Source organism: Mastigoproctus giganteus, chromosome 8 (genome assembly GCF_048544385.1).
Source record: "Mastigoproctus giganteus isolate SK-2022 chromosome 8, ASM4854438v1, whole genome shotgun sequence".
Classification (NCBI taxonomy): Eukaryota; Metazoa; Arthropoda; class Arachnida; order Uropygi; family Thelyphonidae; genus Mastigoproctus; species Mastigoproctus giganteus.
The window spans coordinates 42,546,381-42,567,661 of record NC_143582.1 but is presented as its reverse complement, the minus strand read 5'-3'; the positions used below and the strand labels follow the sequence as shown (position 1 = coordinate 42,567,661).

The 21,281-nt window shown below is 36.5% G+C and overlaps 1 protein-coding gene across 1 annotated transcript in view; it reads left to right on the top strand.

Annotated features, from left to right (window-relative positions):
* The window catches only part of LOC150081486 (folliculin-interacting protein 2-like), a 122,846-nt gene that overhangs the window by 74,360 nt on the left and 27,205 nt on the right, over window positions 1–21,281 (top strand). The window lies entirely within an intron of this gene.

Below are 21,281 nucleotides of genomic sequence, written 5' to 3'. Positions count from 1 at the left end.
AGTTTTTGCCAACCGGTGGAAACTGAAAAAAAAAATATGGAAACATATTTTGCATCCTATTTGTGAGAAAAAATGTGAAAATATTGTAATTGAACCCATAACACTTTTTTTTTTTTTTTTTTGGGTAATTCGTTCTCCAAGATCTCAGAAGTTAATTTTTGCTATATAACTAAGTTATTTAACTCTCTAAAAGGTAATTTTTATAATGGAAATTGTATTAGTTTTATATAAATTTATGGCAAATAAGCACAACACAAAAATCACTTTGAAGGATGCATAAACAAAACACACGGTCAACATGTTTACAAATGCTACTATTGGCTGACAGGAAGGGCAACATGGTCTGGCTGGTGAATGCACTACACTTTCATCATTATCATATGTTTTGTTATAAGAATCAATTTTGAATGCCTTTGTGATATTTTTTTTAAAGCACATTTCTCTAGGTCACAACCATAAAACAATAAAAAAAAATTTGCACTTTCTGGTTTATTGGGCTTTTATGTTAGTGCAGTCTATTATAAACGGGTAGTAAACCCGTTTATAATGGTGAAATGTGCTTACCCTTCATTGAAATCTTCATTATATAAAAAATTTAAATAAATTTTCAGTATCTTCTCTTCATTCCTATTTACTTATTACAATGATGAAAGGAAAGCAACCAATGGAAAGTGCAAGTGGTAGCAGTGCTAGGAAATGAAACAAAATTGATTTAGAAATGAAGATGAACATGATTAAGAAGTAGGACAAAGTTTATCTGTTGCATGGGAATTTAGTCTGGCTGCTTCAACAGTGAATATTATTTTAAAGGACAGTGCCCGTATAAAAGAACATCTTAAATGATAAACGCATTTAAGATCACAGCAGTGATCACAAAACAGCTTTCAGGTGCTGTATCGAAGATGGAAAAGCTATTAATAATATGATGGAAAATCAGATTCAGAAAAAAGTGCCCCTGAGTCTAATGGCCATTCAAACAAAAGCAAGAAGTATTTACAAAGGTATTAAGGATAAGTATGACACACACCAAGCCAAGTTTGTGGCAAGCAACGGGTGGTTTAATATGTTCAAGCGTCTTGCTGGTTTCCATGTTAAAGTAAAATTTTTGTAATTGCATACTTTGTAATTTTGTACACTTTGTTTTGAAATTTTTACTGTGCATGAGATTAAAAAATTAAATAAATAATTCTATTTACATGTTTGTTGAACCTTTTTTTTTTTTTTTTTTTTTTGCTTCAATCAAATTCGGTGCGCATTGTTGAGAGTGCTGTATAAGCCTTTAAGGAAATTCTGACTTACATAGTTTTGCGAAACGCAACCCTTACGTAAGTCGGGGAGTGGCTGTATTTCACAGCAGGCACTGTTGGTGAAATGGACAGAAAGAGAAAGAAATAGTAATGGATTGGAAAAATGTGTCATGTTCAATTGCTACAGATGGTAGTAATCAAAGTGATTCCAAGCTATATCCCATTGCAACGCCCTTTCGTTTAGAAAATAAAAAATGGAGGGCTGCTTACTATCAGTGCCAGTGTTGGAAGATGCCCAATATTGTACTCAAGACTAAGCATATTGGGTGGGCATCTTCTGACACCTGAAAGTCTGTGGAATTCCTTCAAAAAAATTTTGGAAGAAAAAGCAGATTGAAAAGGCAGATTTCAGTTAATGCATGACAGTAAAGTGAAAAAAAGCTTTGAAGCATGCATACATATTGGATGTTTTTGGACAAATTTTAAATAGACTGGTATTGTAACCTCTGACAAGTCTATTTAAAGGAGAGTGTAGAAGTGGTGATAAAGCATCTGACCACTTTTCAGAGTTACCAAATTTAAAAATGCAATGGGCAACCATTAGTGAGTGGCAGTGACTCAAATTCAGTCATGATCCAAAAGAAAATTAGATCACAAACTGAATAAAGACAAGCTGATGAATTCTGATGCAAAAGGACTGAATCACACTGCTGTTGCAAGCAACCAAAAACAGTCAAGGAAGCTGATACTTTAACTCTAGTCAGATTATCCTGACACTCGATTAGAAAGGGTGTTCACATTTCACTCTTCTGGCTTGAATAGAGCACTCTGCTTGTTCCTTTTAAATGTTATGCCAGTATTTTAAAATCGGAACATAGCTCTTAATAAAACGTATCCCATACACTGAAATCGTTACTCCTTGAAGTTGGAGTATTTAATATGAAAATTTGTTAGGTTAGCCTTTATTAAATCTTCCACTTCTCTTGTTTGATTTCCATAGCAAACTAAATTAGAAGGACAATTCTGACTTAGTCAAGGACATCTCTACTGTCCTTGACTGTATCAGAATTGTCATTTAGTTTAAAAATCTCCAAGAGCGTAGATTTTTAAACAAGAAAAGGTTTGGTTTTGTTTAGTGATGGGAAAGTTCAAAAAAAGTAATGCATCAGTATGTAACTATATGATACACAGGTTCACAAAGTCAAGAATAATGTTCTTATAAATGCTGGTGTAACACAAATTTTGTCAACTGGTAGTTGACAAAATCCTTTTGACATTTGAAATTTTTTTTTTTTTTTTTAAGTGAAATTTCTTTAGGTGCACTCCAGGCAGTTTTCAGATGGGAGTAACTTGCATTTGTGGATTGACAGAAAATGCGGCAGTAACAATAAGTAGACACGTTACAGACACTCCGAACAGCCAACTATCGTACTAGGTTAAATGCTCTGGTTCTTGTGTGATTGCCAAGTTAAGCAGTGTTAGGCCCGGTTAATAATTGGGAGGGTGACCACCTGGGAATACCCGCTGTAGTTGCCTTTTTTCTTTTGTTAACCTGTGGAAAATATTCCTCCTATTTTTGCTTATTACGATCACCATTATTAAAATTCAATTCGTAAATGTGATCACAATGACTGGTACTTCTACATATCATATAGTGAATGGTATTTTGTTATGGAATGTCCATCGTAAAATGATTTGATCAAACAGTGAACCAATTGTAAAGCGGGGTCCACTGTAGTGAGCATTGTAATGTGTATAGCGCACATACATGTGCAATGCATCGATGGATCGACAAAATTTTCTTGGCAATTTTTGCCCAGAAAATGTGACACAAAATGATTTGCCCCCACCCACCATTGTACCACTCTGTACCAGGCACAAGTGACAGTACTGATTGTGTCATGCTATTTCTTTTATCATTCTCCATCCTATTTAATAAAAAAAATTGACGGAAAAAAATTTATAATTCAACATGTTGAAGAATGAGCATTGTATGGCGTATAGACACGTATACATGCTTTGCAATCACCTCCATTGAATACAAAGGAGAAATCTAAGCTATTTTGACAGCAGAAGAAATTACAGCATGTGATGGAGTTGAACAAAGAAGTTGGAGAAGGTCCATCCACATCTTCAGAGCCTTACATCTCAGAAATGTTAGAAGTGAATTTGGAAGGAGGAGTCATGGAAGTTGATACTGCAAATGAAAATGATGAAGAGTCCTTGAAGCCCAGTCATAAATGAAAAGCAAAGAAGCCAAAGCAGACTTCCAAAAACAGACTCCCAGAAGTACTCCATCAAATTGTTCAACGTGTAGCAGGTGTAATACACAGCAAATGCAGCAACATGTTTTTAAGGAACACTGATGCATCCATGCACAGTTTAAACGTACATTCCTGAATAATGATTTTGGTTTGGTCTGATCTGTTTGTTGAATGGCTTTGGTTCAAATGTGAAATATAATAGATTATTTCAATTCATGCTTGGCATTTTAATATGTCCTTATATCAATGCCAAGTATGAGAGGATATTCAGACTGGAAAGGAGGGGGAAAGAAAAATTGAGTTCAGTCTCCTGATAAAACTTTGGAAATGCTGGATGGTTAAATCTAGGCAGCAGAACCATTGTTATAAACAAAAATCCACAGAGGAAACTGAACATACTAATGTTTGAAAGCATATTATACTGGTTAGTTGAGTTTAAAAAAAATTACCAAAGTTTCGTGGATTTAAAAAAAAAAGCTTGTTTTTTTTTTCTGATAAAGATTAATAAATTTGCTAGTGTTCAAAAATCAAAGATTGGCAGCTGTCTCAAAGGGATGTTTATTGGCATTTTTATTTTAGTAGTTTAGTGTTATGCAGGAGGCAAGTACCTCCTTTGACACTGCACGAAGAGCAGCTTTTGGACAGATTTTTTTGAACAGTCTAGAGCATTCTGAGCACTTTTACTCTCCTTCGGAAGATGAGTGAATCAAAATGGGATGCTCTCTTCTGAGAAGTCTCACAAAGAAGAAACAAGAAGCTGAAGAAAAGGCTGCTGAGGAGGAAGAACCTCAACAAAAGATGGGCAAGAAGTCCAAGAAAAGTAAAAAGAAAGCTGGAAAGTGTCTGACTGCAGAAATTTCCAGCTCAGAGTCCTCTGATCTGGTAATTTCTGCATTCAATTTCTGCTGGCAATTTCAAGGGAAATGGTTACAAGGAGTACATGGTGTGGGGTGTGATGTCCCTGTTTCTGCTGTGAGGCCAAAGGTGGTGGTGGTGGTGGTGGTGGTGGCGGCGGCATGTGATGCAAGAAAGCAATTGTATGAGCTTATGCAGCATCAGCCAAAAAAAAAAAAAAAAAAAAAATCACACCATTTCCTCCAAATGTGTGTCCAGTTCCTCCTTAAATTTATTCAACCTATCAACTTCCACAATGACAGATGGAAGTTTTTTCCAGCAATTAACCACCCACTGGCTAAAGGCAAATTTCTGCACATCTATTCTACATCTGTTCTTTCTTAATTTGAATTTATGCCCCCTTAGGTTCGTAATCTGAACAAGTGGAAGGATCCCATTAGAATTCAGCGTGCTCAACCCATTCAAGGCCTTATACACCTCAATCAGATCACAGCGCAGAACTCTCACTAGTAACTCTGATTTTGTTTGTTTAAGTTGATCAAAAGTGATGGTCTGTTTATTGTTATTGCTGATGAATAACTAACTGATTATGTTTTTGGTTAATTGCCCATAAGCAGATGTTCTAGATGTATAGGTGTGGCAGCACTAGTTGCATCTAGTTTAAATAAGAAAATGAGTAGTTCTTCTGCATCAGGAAATAATCTTCTGTGACAGAAGTCTCCATTTGTTTGGAGAAATCTCATTTGATACCTGTTGATGACTGAAGAATGACTGAAAGTGGAGGAGAAATTGTTGAGAATAAACATAAAAAAGGCACCCGGGGTGGATGGGATCTATCCAGTTATATTAAAGGAGGCAGCAAAGGAAGTAAGCAAACCCCTAGCCATAATTATGAGAGCTTCTTTGGACTCAGGGGAAGTACCCATAGACTGGAGATGTGCAAATGTAACCCCAATTCACAAAGGAGGATCAAAGGCTGACACAAGTAATTATAGACCTGTTAGTTTAACTTCGGTTCCAGGAAAATTAATGGAGGCACTGGTTAAAGAAGCACTGCAGGATCATCTGGACAAGAATTCAGTTATAGCTCAGACACAGCATGGTTTTGTTAAGGGCAGGTCTTGTCTGACCAATTTGATTGGATACTATGATGTAGTCACAAAAGAACTGGATGCAGGGAATAACTCTGATATTATATATTTGGATCTTAGAAAGGCTTTTGATACTGTTGTGCATGGAAGACTGCTGCACAAATTGGAGCAGTGTGGCATTGGAGGCAAATTGCTGCTATGGATAAAGGGATGGTTGAGTGGCAGAAGACAGAGAGTGGTAATCAGTGGACACTGCTCAACGTGGACTAATGTTATTAGTGGAGTTCCTCAGGGTTCAGTGTTGGGTCCATTGTTGTTCTCTGTATTTATAAATGATATAGATGATGGTATATCAAGCTAAATGTCCAAGTTTGCAGACAATACAAAGGTTGGCAGGGTTGTTAAGGACACTACTGATGCTATGCTGCAACAGGATCTGGAAAGGTTGAGCAGATGGGCTGAGAGGTGGCAAATGAAGTTTAACATTGACAAATGTAAAGTACTACATATGGGAAACAGTAACCCCAGATCAATGTATCAACTCTGTGGTACTACGCTGACAGTGGTAGAGAATGAAAAGGACCTGGGGGTAATTGTGCAAGCAGATATGAAGTTCTCTGAGCAGTGCAGACGAGCTGCAAGAGTAGCTCATGGTGTCTTGTCAATGATATACAGGAATTTTTCTAACAGGGATAGGGATGTGATTATTCCCTTGTATAAGGCATTGGTCAGGCCACACCTTGAGTACTGTATACAGGTCTGGAGACCTCATTTCAAGAAGGATGTAGAGCTGCTGGAAAGGAGTGCTCTTACGAAGAAAGGCTTAAGTTTTGCGAATTACAGTGTCTGGAGACTAGGCACCAGCGAGGTGATCTGATAGAGGTGTACAAAGCCTTGAATGGTTTGAGCATGCTCAATGCTGATGGGATTCTTCCTCTTGCTCAGAACTTATGCCCTCTCAAACCTGAGAGGGCATAAGTTCAAATTGAGGAAAGACAGATGTAGGATAGATGTGCGGAAATTTGCCTTTAGCCAGTGGGTGGTTGGTAGGTGGAATAGACTTCCATCACTTGATGTTGATAATCTAAACAAATTTAAGGCTCAGCTGGATAGGTATTTCGAACGAACGGAGGGGTGAAATGGGAGTAGTGGTTGTGCTTTTTTTTTTTTTTTTTTTTGGCTGATACTGAATAAGCTAGCTTTCTTGCATCATATGCCTCTGCTAATGCTAATGCCAAAAGGAACTTCTAAAGCCTCTTCATGTGAGGTTGTAGTTAGTCACTCTCAGGCAGTGTGGGTAGAGCCCTCAAGAGTTATTCTGGATTTTGCAATGTGCAAATCAGTCCATGAACACACTTTTACAGAAAGGAAACAATTATGAGCAAGCACTTGGGGCCATTAATATAGTAACCCTCCTGCATCCTTCCTTTTTTTGTCTTTGGCACAAATGCAGCCATATTTTCTGGTTGGTGTTTTCTTTGAAGGCACTCTCATATAGTGCATTCTTTGTAGAGTTCTGCACGTGGTGAGGGTACTGATGCCTTGTAATGTTTCTTTTAAGTGTAAAGGTTAATGACTCATCATTTGGTGATGATTATACTTGATAATCCACTCCAAATATTGAACATTTGCTCCACCAAATGCTAACAGTTGTGCCTGACAGTGAAATCTTGTCCATTCTCCTTTATCAGGGAACTAATTTGAACACTAGTTGGATTACACTGCTGTGTAATGTTTATTGCAAATATCACATCATGTGACTTCTTCAGTGCACCTTATTTTGGCATAGGTTATTGCATATAGCCTGAACTTCCATAGTCCCAGTAGTGGCTAGGTAGTGTAGGTTAAATACATAAATATTGAAAGGATATCATTCTCATTCATTTTATTTTCAAATGGTAACATACTGTGCAGTTACTGAAGTTGAGCAAACCCTTATAAATTTGGAGATTACTGTAACATAAGCCACAATATCACTTTAGTCATCCTTTACACTATTGGTTAGCACTAATGGAATTGGTAATTGTTAATCAGGCACAGTTTCAACTATAAAAAGGCTGTAAATCTGTACCTAACTTATTACAGCTGATTCACAAGAATTCATCTGCTGGAGTTACTCATCCTACCTATTTTATTCAGTTCAATACACTTCAAATAGACTAACAACAATCTGAAATATCTGTAATTTAACTTAACTGTATTATCTTTCGGAATGTTGTCATATCTTAAAAATAAGACAAATTTGCATGTAAAAGTATTTTGAGGATTAGTAAATATAGGAGGGTTACCCAGAATAAAGGAGAATTGGTGGTAGATGACTCAACTGGTGCAATATCACCACCTTGCTTATTTGGAGGCTTGAAGTGGTGAAACCCATATTGTCTCCAGAGCCAAGCTCTGGCACCCCCCCCCCCCCAAATCTCTTCTATCATGATGTCTTTTGAGGTTATGATGGGCATCATGGTTGAGATCCAGTCTTCTTTACATTTCAAGGATGCAGCTGCATAGAGAGGAATGCAGTTATACTACAGTCACAGCATGAATTTAAGTGGTGTAAAGGAAACAGATGAAAAATTTTTTTTAAAATTATATACAGTGCAACTTTGATATAATGCGGGTGTCAGGCAACAACTTTAATACAGTAATACCCCGACTTACGCGAACTCGGAGTTACGCGGTTCTTGATTTTTTCGTTTGGCAACGCTGCCGCCCACTATCTTCAAGGTCGTTTTTCATATGTTATCGATATACGGTGCGACGGCGGAGAATGAGAGCGAAAGATGAACAAAATTCAACTTTGCTGCTTTTATGTTTTTTATATCAGTGAAGGGGAAACACATTTAACCATAATAACGTAAAAACCAACACAATTCCAGCTATCGGTATAATCGCAAATGCAATTAGATCGAGTTTACTACCAGTTTATAACAGATTTCACTAGCAGAAACGCAACTGGATTTTTATTGTTTTATGGTAGTAACCCCTAGAAATGTGAGGTGTTAATAGTGTATCTCTGCCTTTATGGTGTTGTTTATTCAGTTGCTACATGCGCGCAGCGTTGTTTATGCGTATCAAGCGTGCCTCCTCGTTTTGTAATTGTGCTTTATTCCCTAAAAATGAGTAAAATACTTAAAAAGTGTGAAAAGGAAACGTCCTGGTGAAGACACTGCAGATTCAGAGAGAAAAAGAAAAGCAATTATCGATAAACAGAGGCGGACTGGATCAAAAATTCTTACCCGGGAAAATTTATAGTGGCCTCATACTATGGTTTATGGCCAAAATCACACCGGCCCACCGGGGTTTCCCCGGCAAGGCTTATGGCCAGTCCGCCTCTGTCGATAGAGAAAAAATATGAAATTGTGAAACGCTTTGAGCGAAATGAAAGACCATGTGATATTGCACGTGCTACAGGCCTAAATGAAGCAACGGCGAAAAGCACATGACAATTGCAAACTTGACAGGTTGAAAATTGAAAAGGGCTCAATTGTAAAGGGCTTAAAAATTTTAGAAAACATAGACTCCAACGAAGAACGCGTTATAGCTACAAAGCAAGGAATAAAAAAATTATTAGCTTGCTACGACGAAATTCTTCGTGAAAAAAAGAAGGCGCTGTGTCGTCAGACGAATTTGTTAGATTTTATGAAGCCATCGACATCGAAATAACTTTTTTACGTAAGTCATTTGTTTTTTTAATACATATTTTGTATTAATATGTATAAAGAACTGCAATTTTATTAATATTTTTCTTCTAAACTAGTGTTTTTGTTAGTCCTTGGTCCCAATTAAGCAAAATTTATATGTATTTATATGCAAAGTTGTACCCCGACTTACACGAATTCGACTTACGCGATTTTCGTCGGACCCACCTATCGCGTAACTTCGGGGTATTACTGTACCTGCATTATAGCTGAAAACATAACATTTTTTTTTTTTTCTCTCTCTTTTTTTATTTTTTCTTATTTAATACATAAATATACTTAGTAAATAAATACTGTATTTACTAATGTCTTATGAATGTACAGACATTAGTAAATACAGCGGAGTTCGAGCCCGTCACCACCAAATACGGAGGATGCGGAAAGGTCAGGGAATGACCACCGCATATCATGGAGCAATATGGCCTTAGTTGCTAATGCTCCTAAAAACCAAATAACAAACAAGCAGTAAATACAGTAATACACTATGGTGTTATGGACTTGCATTTTATGCATCTGTTCTGAAATAAGCATGTAATTTAGTTTGCTGGAACTGATCACAGCAATTTTTTTCAGTACATAATTTTTAGTTGGTGGTCAGATGCAATAAATGAAAATGTTCACTTCACTGTCACTCTTTTCTAACCTGCTACCACCTCATTAATGTTTTCAAGCACATTGTTAATTTATGGTGTTTTTTTCCTTACACAATTCATCTACATTATCCTCTGAGTCACTGGCCTTCTGTTTGTTGATAATCTTCCCACTGTTCTCAGAGGCTTTGAATTCTTCTTCCCTCAGGTAGTGCAGCTAGAGCTTCCACATCCACCACAATTCAAGCAGCTGGGTCATTTGCTCCAAGGCTGCCACCAAATACATTGAGCTGCTTTGCTTCCTGTTCTGAAAATATTGCTAATTAGTTTATGCAACATAAGACAGATTATGAGAAGTCCTCATGCAAAGAAAAACAGCAAAGACTTTATGCTTATATTAACAGTAGACAGGAGGAGTTGAATCACATTGAACCACTAGATGTCTGTGGGTTAACTGTTGATAACCTCCTGATCAGGCTGTGGACAAATTGAGTAGGCATTTTGCCTCTAATTCGCACATGAGGAATTCTTTAGGGAAGGGGATGCCAGAAGTTTATCAAACTCTAACGAGGAGCTAAATGACTTTGTGATAAGTGAAAGGAAAGTGGAGGAGAAATTTGAGAATGGACATAAGGCACTTGGGGCAGATAGAATCTATCCAGTTATATTAAGGGAGATAGCAAAGGAGGTAAGCAAACCCTTAGCCATAATCATGAGAACATCCATGGATTCAGAGGAGGTTCCTGTGGACTGGACAAATGTGAATCTCCCCAATTCAGAAAGAGGAATCAAAAGGCAACATGAGTAATTATAGACCTGTTAGGGAAAATAATACGATCTCTGGTTAAAGAAGTAATGCAGGACCATCTGGACAGGTATACAATTATACTGGAATCACAGCATGGATTTTTCAAGGGCAGTCTTGTCTAACCAATCTGGCGCATTATAGCCTTAGTAGCTAATGCGCCAATAAAATCAAAACAATCAATCGGTCTAACCAATCTGATAGGTTACTATGATGCATTGTCCAAGGAACTGGATGCAAAAAATAATTTTGACAAATTATACTTGAATTTTAGGAAGACTTTTGATACTGTTGAATGTAAAAGACAGCTGTACAAATTGGAGCATTGTGACAATAAGGGCAAGTTATTGCTGTGAATAAAGGAATGGTTAATTGGAAGTTATTTGTAGTCACTGCTCTTTGTGGACTAATGCTCTTAGTGGAGTTCCCAAGGTTCAGTGCTGAGTACATCATTGTTTTCAATATTTATCTGATGCTGATGGTTTATCAGCTTAATATCTAAGTTTGTGGATGATACAAAGGTTTGCAGGGTGGCCAATGACAGTCACCAGGATGAGCTACTGCAACAAGATCTTGGAAAATTGGGTTGATGGGCTGAGAAATAGCATTAACATTGACAAATGCAAGGTGCTGCATATGGGTAGCAGTATTCCCAGAGTAACTTATCAACTGTGTGTACTACACTCAGGGTAGTGGAGAATGAAAATGACTTTGGGATAATAGTGCAGTCAGACATCAAATTCTCTGAGCATTGCAGACATGCATGCTGCTAGGACAGCTCACAGGGTTTTGTCAGTAATATACAGGCTAGCCTTGATTAACGTGATTAATTCGACCCACGAGCACATTGTGTAAAAGGGAAATGCGTTAATAGAATATAATAATCAATAGGAGAAATAATTGGTCCTTGACCTTTAGGAATGTCCATAAAGAATTTTAAAAATACTTTTTAAATAACTTTTTAACTGTATACCATGTAAAATATAATGAAAATAATTATAGAATTAAATGTTTTATTGCATAAAACAGCAGTTCTGAAATGTGCGCCACAGAATATTTTAAATTTTCAAGGGAAACGCAGTGTTACTCAACATCTGTTGGACACCATTCGAACTACTAGCTTAAGGTAGTTCAGTTTCAACATTACTTAAGTTGGTTGGACTTAACTACTTAATAAATGGAACTGTTAGGTATTTCTCTTGGCTAAGGGGCGCCGTGAAAAAATTACTGAGACAATAAGGAGGGTGCCGTGAACCGAGAAAGTTTGGGAACCTCTGGCATAAAATACATAATGAATAAACTATTTTTTATGGAAATGTTTGAACAGTGTTGGCTTCCTTTTTTTCATCAATCAATCAATTTCCGATAGCCGACAACAACCTTCTCTAGGCCCTGGCGAAATAAATATCACAAAGAACCTCAACCGTTTTGTTTGTCGTTCTCTGCGATACAAAAGATTTCATCTAGTTCTTTTACTGTTATCTGCTTTGCGGTAACATTTTCATCTGGCTCATTTAAAAATTAAAATTTTTTTTTGCATTTAAAAATTGCAATTTTTAAATGCAAGTGACTTTATTAGTGGGAGACAAACAAGTAACACGTCTTCTTCTGATGGTTGATTGAACACTGAGGTGAGCAGCGGGCAAATGCTTGTTTATTGCCTGTGCGGTAAACTTAGCTCGCAACGTGATTCAAATCTTTTTCAACTATCACATAAAAAAAAGATCACATTAACTTGGAATTTGCATCGTGAAAAGTGGTATAATTTATTTCAAATAGTGGTAACTGAAAAACGCATTAATCAAACTTGCATTATGCAAGGCTTGGCTGTACAGAAATTTTGCTAGCAGGGATAAGGAGGTGATTATCCTTTGTATAAAGCCATGGTTAGGCCCACATCTTGAGTACTGTATATAGGTCTGGAGGCTTCACTTTAAAAAGAAGACTGTAGATCTGCTGGAATGGTTGCAGAGAAGGGCAACCAGACTGGTGAAGGGAATAAAAGGGTTCTTACCTAGAAAGGCTTCAGTTCTGTAAATTGCAGTGTCTTGAGACTAGGCACCTGTGGGGATATATGATTGAGGTGTTTAAAGCCTTGAATGGATTGAGTAAGCTGAATGTTAATGGTATTCTTCCACTTGCTGAGACTACACCCATGAGCAGGCATAAATTCAAGTTGAGGAAATACTGATGCAGGATAGCTGTGCAAAAGTTTGCCTTCAGCCAGCTGGTGGTTGATTGTTGGAACAGGCTTCCATCTGTTATTGTTGTGGAAGTGGATGGCTTGAATAAATTCAAGGAAGAACTATGTACATGTTCTTGGAGGGTATAGATGGGTGAACTGTGTAGGTTTTTTTTTTTTTTTTTGGCTTATTCTATACAAGCTTGCTTTCTTGCATCATTTGATATTTCCACTGGGTCCAGAAGCCTCATATTATGAAGAATATGGTTCTGTTGGAATGGGTACTGTGAAGAGAAACAAGATTGGTGAGGGGAACAAAACGTGCTTTTTCTGAGGAAAGCTTCAATTCTGCAAATTGCAGTGTCTGTGATTGAATGAACTCAGTGCTGATGGCATCTTTCCTCTTACTCAGACTATACACTTGAGGGATCATAAATTCAAGTTGAGGATGGATGGGTGTGTAGAAATTCTTTCACCTGGAAGGTAGATTGTTGGAAAAGGCTTTCATTTTTTTTATTTCTAATGCTGTATAACCATGCTTTCTAGCGTCATTTGCTAACACTAAAGGGTAACATGACCAATTATATACCTGAAAAATTAACTTCTGTTCCTGGGGAAATGTTGGAGTCACTGGTTAAAGAAGTATTGCAGGATTATCTTAACAGGAATGGAATTATATGGATATTCACTGCAAGGTTTTGTTAAGGGGTTGGTATCCTGCCTGGTTAGATACTGTGATGTGGTAATAAAGCATCTGGATGGAAACAGCTTTCACATATTTCAGTGTTTTGATACTGTTCCACATGAAAGACTGCTGTACCAATACTGCAGTGTGATATTAAGAGGCAGTTAACTGCTATGGATAAAGTGATGGTTGAGTGATAGAGAAGAAAGGGTTTGTGAAAAATTAGCAGTGCTCTTTTTGGACTAGTGTTATTAGTGGAATCCCTTAGAGATTAATATCAATAATAAATGCTGTTTACAGCATTTAATGATATTGATGAATGGATATCAGGCTTAGTGTCTATTTGCAGATGATAAAAAAGGTTGGCAAGGTGGTCAATGATGACAGGAATACTACCGCATTAAGACCTAGATAAATTGGGCTGAGAAGTGGCAGTTGAGGTTTAATAATGGGAAATGTATAGCATTACATATAAGCAGCAGTAATCTCTGGATAACATACTTATTAGATGGTACCACAATGAAATGGCAAACAAAAAAAAAATAAATAAATAAAACCTGGGGATAAGACCTTGTACAGTCTGACATTAAGTTTTCTGAGCAGTACAGACAGGCTGCTGGAACAGATCATGGGGTTCTGTCAATGAAATAAAGGAACTTTGCTAACTGGGACATGGAGGTAATTATTCATTTGTATAAGGCAATGGTTAGGCCACACTTGGAATACTGCATACTGGTCTGGAAGCCTCGTTTTAAGAAAGACGTTCTTTTAGAATGAGTGCAGAGAAGAGTAGCCAGATTAGTGAAGAATGCTGCTGGGTAGTATAATTGTTAAATTAGTAAAAGTGAAAATTTTTTTTATAATTTTTGAAAGATAAAATCCATATTGGCAAAGATTTGAAGAACAGAAATAGAGCAAAAATTAAAAAACAGATTATTCTTATATTGGATAAAACTGTCCAGTCACCAGCAGAGGTAAAGAGGTGTCATATTTTAAGATAATATTTATGAGAAAGCAATGTATTTAAATGCGAAAAATCAGATATGGAGAATCCCTACTAATCAATTGGTAAGAGACAGAAAAGTAATAATTTTTTTGAATATAATGATCACACAGATAAAATAAGGTTTATTGTTCTTTTTAACAAAATAACAACAGACTAAAAGATTTTACTCTTATTTTATTGAAAAGAAACAGTAATAACATGCAAGGCCAATTGTAATATAGTAAAGCTTTATGAAAGGAAAATATGTTTCTATGGCTAAAACACAGTTCAAACTTAGGAGAATCATAAATTTGATAGTATAAGATAGTATTTGATTATAAATTTGATAGTATTTGATAGTAGAAGCAAGAGATCATAAATTTGATAGTATAAACCATAGGTATAAGCGGCAGTGCAGTAGCACACGCTCTTTGAGTAGATCGGGGTTCAAGCCCCTGACTGCTAAATATGGTTGATCTGCCAACCCGCACTGGACCAGCGTGGCAGATTATGGTCCATTTCCCTCAGCATGAATTGTTGAGGAGGCTTCCATCCTGCAGTGGGTTAATAATGGCGGCAGTTAATTTTTTTTTTTTTTAACGTTCTACTTTGATATTCAATATTTGTAAAAATTGAATAAGAGTTTACCTCAATATGATACATAGAACACTTCTGTATGATACTCTCCAGAAATTAAAACGAATAAAACATTAATGCAAAATGATTACAGTCAACCCTTCCCAATCTCTTCCTTCATGCAGTATGACTGATGATTTTTGAGGTTATGATGGACATGGCGAGATCCAATCTTCCTTACATTTCGAGGGTACAGCTCTAAAATGGTGTTCGTAGGCTGGCTGCTAGTTAGTACACCGGACCGAACCTATTGGTAACTCTTTAGGAGGCTTCCGGATGAGCAAATGTATAATCTTGCTACCTCTACTCTGTCAGATAGTGGCTGGAGGAAGTCCGAGTAGCGTGTATGTGGGGGGGAATTGTCAAGGCCATGTTATGTAGGATTTGGGTATATTCTTATTATGTGTACCATATCCAAAAATTTCATTACTTCATACAGCATGTCCCCCCCCCCCAATTTTTCTTACTATTGAATACACCATGAATTCTCAAACTAATAGAGCAAGCTTATCTGCAAAAAGATCTAAACCTTCCAAACACTTCTTAGTTCATTTCACAAATATACGTGGTCTCAATGATATCCATTTCCACTTGCAGTCTGCCAAACCCCATGTACTTTTTCTTACAGAATCTCAGTTATCAATTGATTCAACTACTGCTCATCTCAGTTGCCCAAATTATTCGCTGTACAATTCCTTTTGCCTCAAAGGTGGTACTTGTGCATATGTCCGTTCCAATATTCCCTGTCAGAGACTTGGTAATTTGGACTCTCCTCTTTTCAATCTTCTCTGGCTTAAAATCTCTCTACCCCACTGTGTAGGTGCCTCCGTAGCCAGGTGGGAAGGAGCAGCAGTGCGTAGCACACGCTTCTTGATTAGACCGGTGTTCGGGCCTGTCACCACCAAATACGGAGTATGTGGAAAGGTCAGGGAATGACACTGCATATCCCGGAGCAATATGACCTTAGTTGCTAATGCTCCTAAAAAAAACAACAAACAAACAAACCCCACTGTGTCAAATTCATCTGTTGTCTCTACTGTTCTTCCAACTCCACTAATCACTTGGAGCTCTTCTACTTCCTCTCTTTGCAACTTGACTTTCTCCAGTCCAATTTCGTCACAGTGAGGTAATTTTCCTTGGTGATTTTAATGTTCATAACTCCAGCTGGCTTTCCTTTTCTAGGCACAGATGCTGAGGCTTTTGCAATTACTAATGACCTTGCACAGATTGTTCATTTACCTACAAGAATACCGGCCAATCCTAACCATACAGCCCCTTGATCTTTTTCTCAAAAACAACCCTTCTAAGTACACGGTCGACGTGAGTGGTCCTTTAGGCACCTCAGCTCAAAATTTGGTGATTGTCTCTTCTCCAATGGAGCCTTTACCTTGTGGCTATTCCCAACATTGTGTTGTTTGGCATTACAAGAATGCAAAATGGGATGACCTGCAAGAGTTCTTTTCGTTGGTTGGACTACTGTTTCAAAACTTCTGATGTCAACGTTTGCTCAGATCGTGTTAGTGAAATTATTCTTGTAGGAATGGAATCTGTTATCCTATATTGTAATTGGCTTGTTTCCAATTCTTCAGATTCATTTTCTACCTACACCAAAGCTCGCAACAATTGTAAAGCAGTTATTAATCAGTCCAAACTCTATTTTGAACAGGCTAAGAGTAGAATACTTGCTTCTTGCCCTAATGGTAGCTGAGCATTCTGGTCTCTTTCCAAAGCTATTGGCTGCAGCTTTTGCCCATTTCTGCTCCCACCTCTGTCAAAGCCAGATGGTTCTGTTGTCACTTCAGCCAAGGATAAAGCTGACCTGCTAGCATCCCATTTTTCTTCCAACTCATGTATTAATGATCTTGGTAAAACACCTCCCACCATTCTTAGCACACTCCATTCAATACCTCTTGTGGTCTTCCGTCAAAAGGATGTCAGAAGGATTTTGACGAAACTTGATGCTAAGAATGCTCCAGGTCCTGATGGTATTTCTCCACTTGTTCTCAAAACCTGTGCTCCTGAACTTACTCCTGTTCTTTGCCGCCTTTTTTCACTTTCTTATTCCAAAGGTGTTTTTCCTTCTGCTTGGAAATTTGCTCATATTCAGCCAGTTCCTAAAAAGGGTGACAAATCCCTCCCATCCAATTATCGTCCTATTGCAATTACTTCTACTCTTTCTAAAGTAACGGAGAAATCAATTAACTGCCCACTCTTAAACTACCTAGAAACCTTCTGTCTGATCAACGATCGTCAGTATCGATCTACTAGTGATATTCTGGCTTATGTTACTCATTTGTGGACAAATTCAATGGAAAAGTCCGGTGAAAAACAAGCAGTTACTCTTGACATCTCAAAAGTTTTCGATCATGTTTGGCATAAAGGTCTTCTAAACAAACTTCCATCTTATGGTTTGCCAAATGTTTTTTGTAATTGGTTATCCAGTTTTCTCTCTGATTGCTCATTGAGGATTATGGTAGATGGCTCTCTGTCTTCTAACTTCTCCACTAATTCTGGTGTCCCCCAAGGTTCAGTTCTTTCCCCCATTCTTTTCCATTTTCCATTTTGAGAAACCTTGCCCTGCTCAATCAGCTTCAACTTCTCGAATATTTGCTACCAATTCCTTAAATGCCGATCTCCAGTGGGGCAAGACAGCTTAGTTGATTTCAATGCTTCTAAAATTCAGTGTTGTCTTATATCTCGCATAAAGGATTCTTCTGCTCCTATGCTTATCTTTGGTGACACTCCGATTTCTAGGCAAAATGATATATCTCTTTTGGGGATTACCCTGACTTCTAATCTCTCTTGGCACAAGCACATTACAAATATTGCTTCCTCTGCATCTGAAAAATTTGGTTTTCAATTTCGCACTTGGTGTTACTTTTCTTCCAAACAGCTGTTCACTCTGTACAAATCACAAATCCGCCCTACCATGGAATATTGTTCCCACATCTGGGACGGTGCCCCAAAACCTCTCTCAGGCTTCGATTCCATTCAGAAGAGGGCAATTAGGTTAATTAATGACTCATCTCTAACAGTCTCTCTCCACTTGCTCTCTCATAGATGTATTGTTTCTGCTGCATGCCTTTTCTACAGATACTTCCATCGGCACAATTTTTCTGAATTGGCTTCTGTAATTCCTGCTCTCTTTCAAAACAGTCCAAACATGTGCCGCCACAAGCCAACATCCATTTACTGCCCAACTTCAAACTCAGAGAATCAATTTTTCTTCTTCCTCGTTTGTTCATTCAACTGCCATTTTCTGGAACAATCTTCCTTCATACTTATTTCCTGAAAATTAGTCTACAGTACTTCAAGTATAATGTCAACAAATATATTCTTTCGTCTTCTCAACCTCCAACCCAAGCACGGTACTAAGTACTATAGGTTCTAATACCTCTCATTTGGGATTTTCATTAAAAAAATCAATTGAACACAATTAAAAATTAAAGTTTAACATTAATATTAAAAATGATTTTCCTTCCTTTTGATTTGATTTTTAATTAAAATTAATTAATTTCTAATTAAAACTTTTTAAATATTTACATTAAACTTTTTAAAATTAATTTTTAATTGTGTTCCTTTGATTTGTTAATTGTTTTCAATTTATTTTTTTTTACTGTAATCATTTTGCATTAATGTTTTATTTGATTTAATTTTTGGAGAGTATCATACGGAAGTGTTCTACGTATCATATTAAAATAAACTTCTGTTATTCTTTTACAAAGAGATCATAAAGTATGAAAGGTGATGGCAACAAAAGCTTCCAGGGTATTCCTTTACTGTGGCATTCTCAATTCCCTGTACTCAATGTGTGTCAACTCCCAGTACTCCTGTGACTGAAGTTGTGATTGCTCTGGCAGACTCAGTGTTACAAAACTTGTTATTCAGACAGAGCTTAAATGTTGCTTACTCTATTTGCCTATCTCTATGCCGAGAATTTAAACTTTCTTTTATTAAAAAAAATAATAATAATAAATAAAAAAGCTATCAAAGGAAATATAGCTGACAGATAATTGTATGGAGTGGGGTGGTATTGAAGTGGTAGATTTGCAAATGAACCACTGCTGTCACATTTATATTGTTGCCATGAAAGATTTTTGTAAACTATGCTATTTCTGGTTTTCCATTTAGACCAAAAGCCATCATTGGTTTAAAACTTTCTTCTCCAAGCAGAGTACTTTACTTTAATTTGTACACAATGAATCAAACACCAGTCATCATTTTTCTTCTTGCTTATGGTTAGCACATTTCCATAGCTTTCATGGATGCTAGCCTTTTTTGAAAAAGAAGCTGCCATGAAAAAGTGTAATTTTTATAAATATTAAAAATTTATTACACTTTTGTAAAAGTGTATTTATTATACTTTTACAATATTATAAATAAAATAAAACTAAATGCAATTTTTTTAAAACAGTTAAGTGGGATTTTCTGAATTTTTTTTTTTTGTTTAACAAATCTTAATATGTTGGTTAATTTTTGACATTGATACTATAACCAAATTTTCAACATGAGCATTTTGTAGTATGGATTGGAATTTATTTTTAATAGCATTCAATGTGAATGCTATTGAAAGTCTTTTTAGATATGTTGATCTGGGTCTGCACACACACACACACACACGCAGCAAAGAAAGACTATTTCATTCTTGCTGCGCAGTTTGAAATCTTGCTTATGAACAAATTTTCAAAAAGTTACTAATGATATTGATGGTTTCCGACTCAACATTTTCGGAACTGAGCTTTCAATCTAGTGTGATTTTTGAATTTTCAGAGAGTTCTAGTTGAATTTTTTTGGGTGGAAAATTTCATTTTCTGAAGTAGAAAGTGGATATATAAACAGTAATGTTTCCTTGTTCAGTTCAAGATCAGATTGCTGAAAAATTAGAAGCAAACGCATCTTTGAGGATCTTCTGTAGCGGGATAATATTTATGTGTTTAGAATCACATTGGTAAACTTTTTAACTCCAACCTAAAGTGGGAAAATGACCTAATGATATGTATATTCATTCAACTTTCTGTAAGAAACTAAAACATTTAGCAAATGACAAACATAGAATATAGCACTATCGCCCCTGATCCAGATTCCATTCTGCATGTGGATGAGTCAATAAGTGGATTGTGGTTCTGTCAGGTAGCATTGGACCTTTGGCAATGTAAAAGACTGAATCATACGTGATGGCAACCACAATCCGCATTTTAGGTATGCCGCTCCAGTTGCTGTTGCATTATAATAATATAACAAAAATCTGTATTTATTTAATTTTTAATGTAAATTGTGGTGAAAAAAAAAATCTTGGGTAGTTAGGTATTTTTAGAGATTGACTTACTACTGGCCATTACAAATTTCTTTGTTGGCCCTGCAATGGACACGTGCTTTAGCTCTTGGTGCAGTGTGGCTTAAGTTGTTAATGTATCACCAGCCAACCTTAGCTCAAATTACCATGGGCATAGTATTCTTATCCTTCTAGCATATATCTTATTATTTTTTGCAATTAATTTCCATTTCCAACCTACCCCAGGTAGGGGTAATTCTTAAAAAAGAATAAGATGTAAGTTGTGCATTTTTTAATGTAATCACGAAAGTGAAATGTTTTAACATGCAGCACATCATGCATTTACTTACTGTTTTTTTTTTTTTTTTTTGCTTATTTTGCAGCTAACTGTGTGTGTGTATGTGGTTTTTTTTTTTTTTTTTTTTATAGCAGGAAGATAATTCATGACTAGGCTCTTACAAGAAAATGTTTTTTGTCATCATTCAAGTGTGTGTGTGTGGCCAGTGTCAAAAAAAAAAAAAAAAAAAATTACAGAACTCTATTTTTGTAAAGTTCTGTGGTTAGGACATTTCAACATCATTCCTTGCGGTAACATAAGTGTGTAATGAATGAACAGAAGAATATTTGACTTTAAGGTAAGGTAGTAGTAGTGGCATGTGATGCAAGAAAGCAAGTGTATGCAGCATCAGCCAAAAAAAAAAAAAAAAAAAAAAATCGCACCATTCCCTCCAAATGCTTATCTAGGAAGTAATGTGTGCATCAGTTTTCCTTTCATGTAGTGACTAAAAATATTTAGCAATTTGTTTTAAGTCACTTTGCAGTCCTGTGGGGAATAAAAAATAGGAGAAAAAATCTGTTTAGTTCCGAACAGTAACAAATCTCTATTTGTTAATCTTTAGAAAATTGATTTGGCTTGCATATTGAACATTTCTTGGAATAAGCCTCATCTGTCAAGTACTGTGAACACTCAG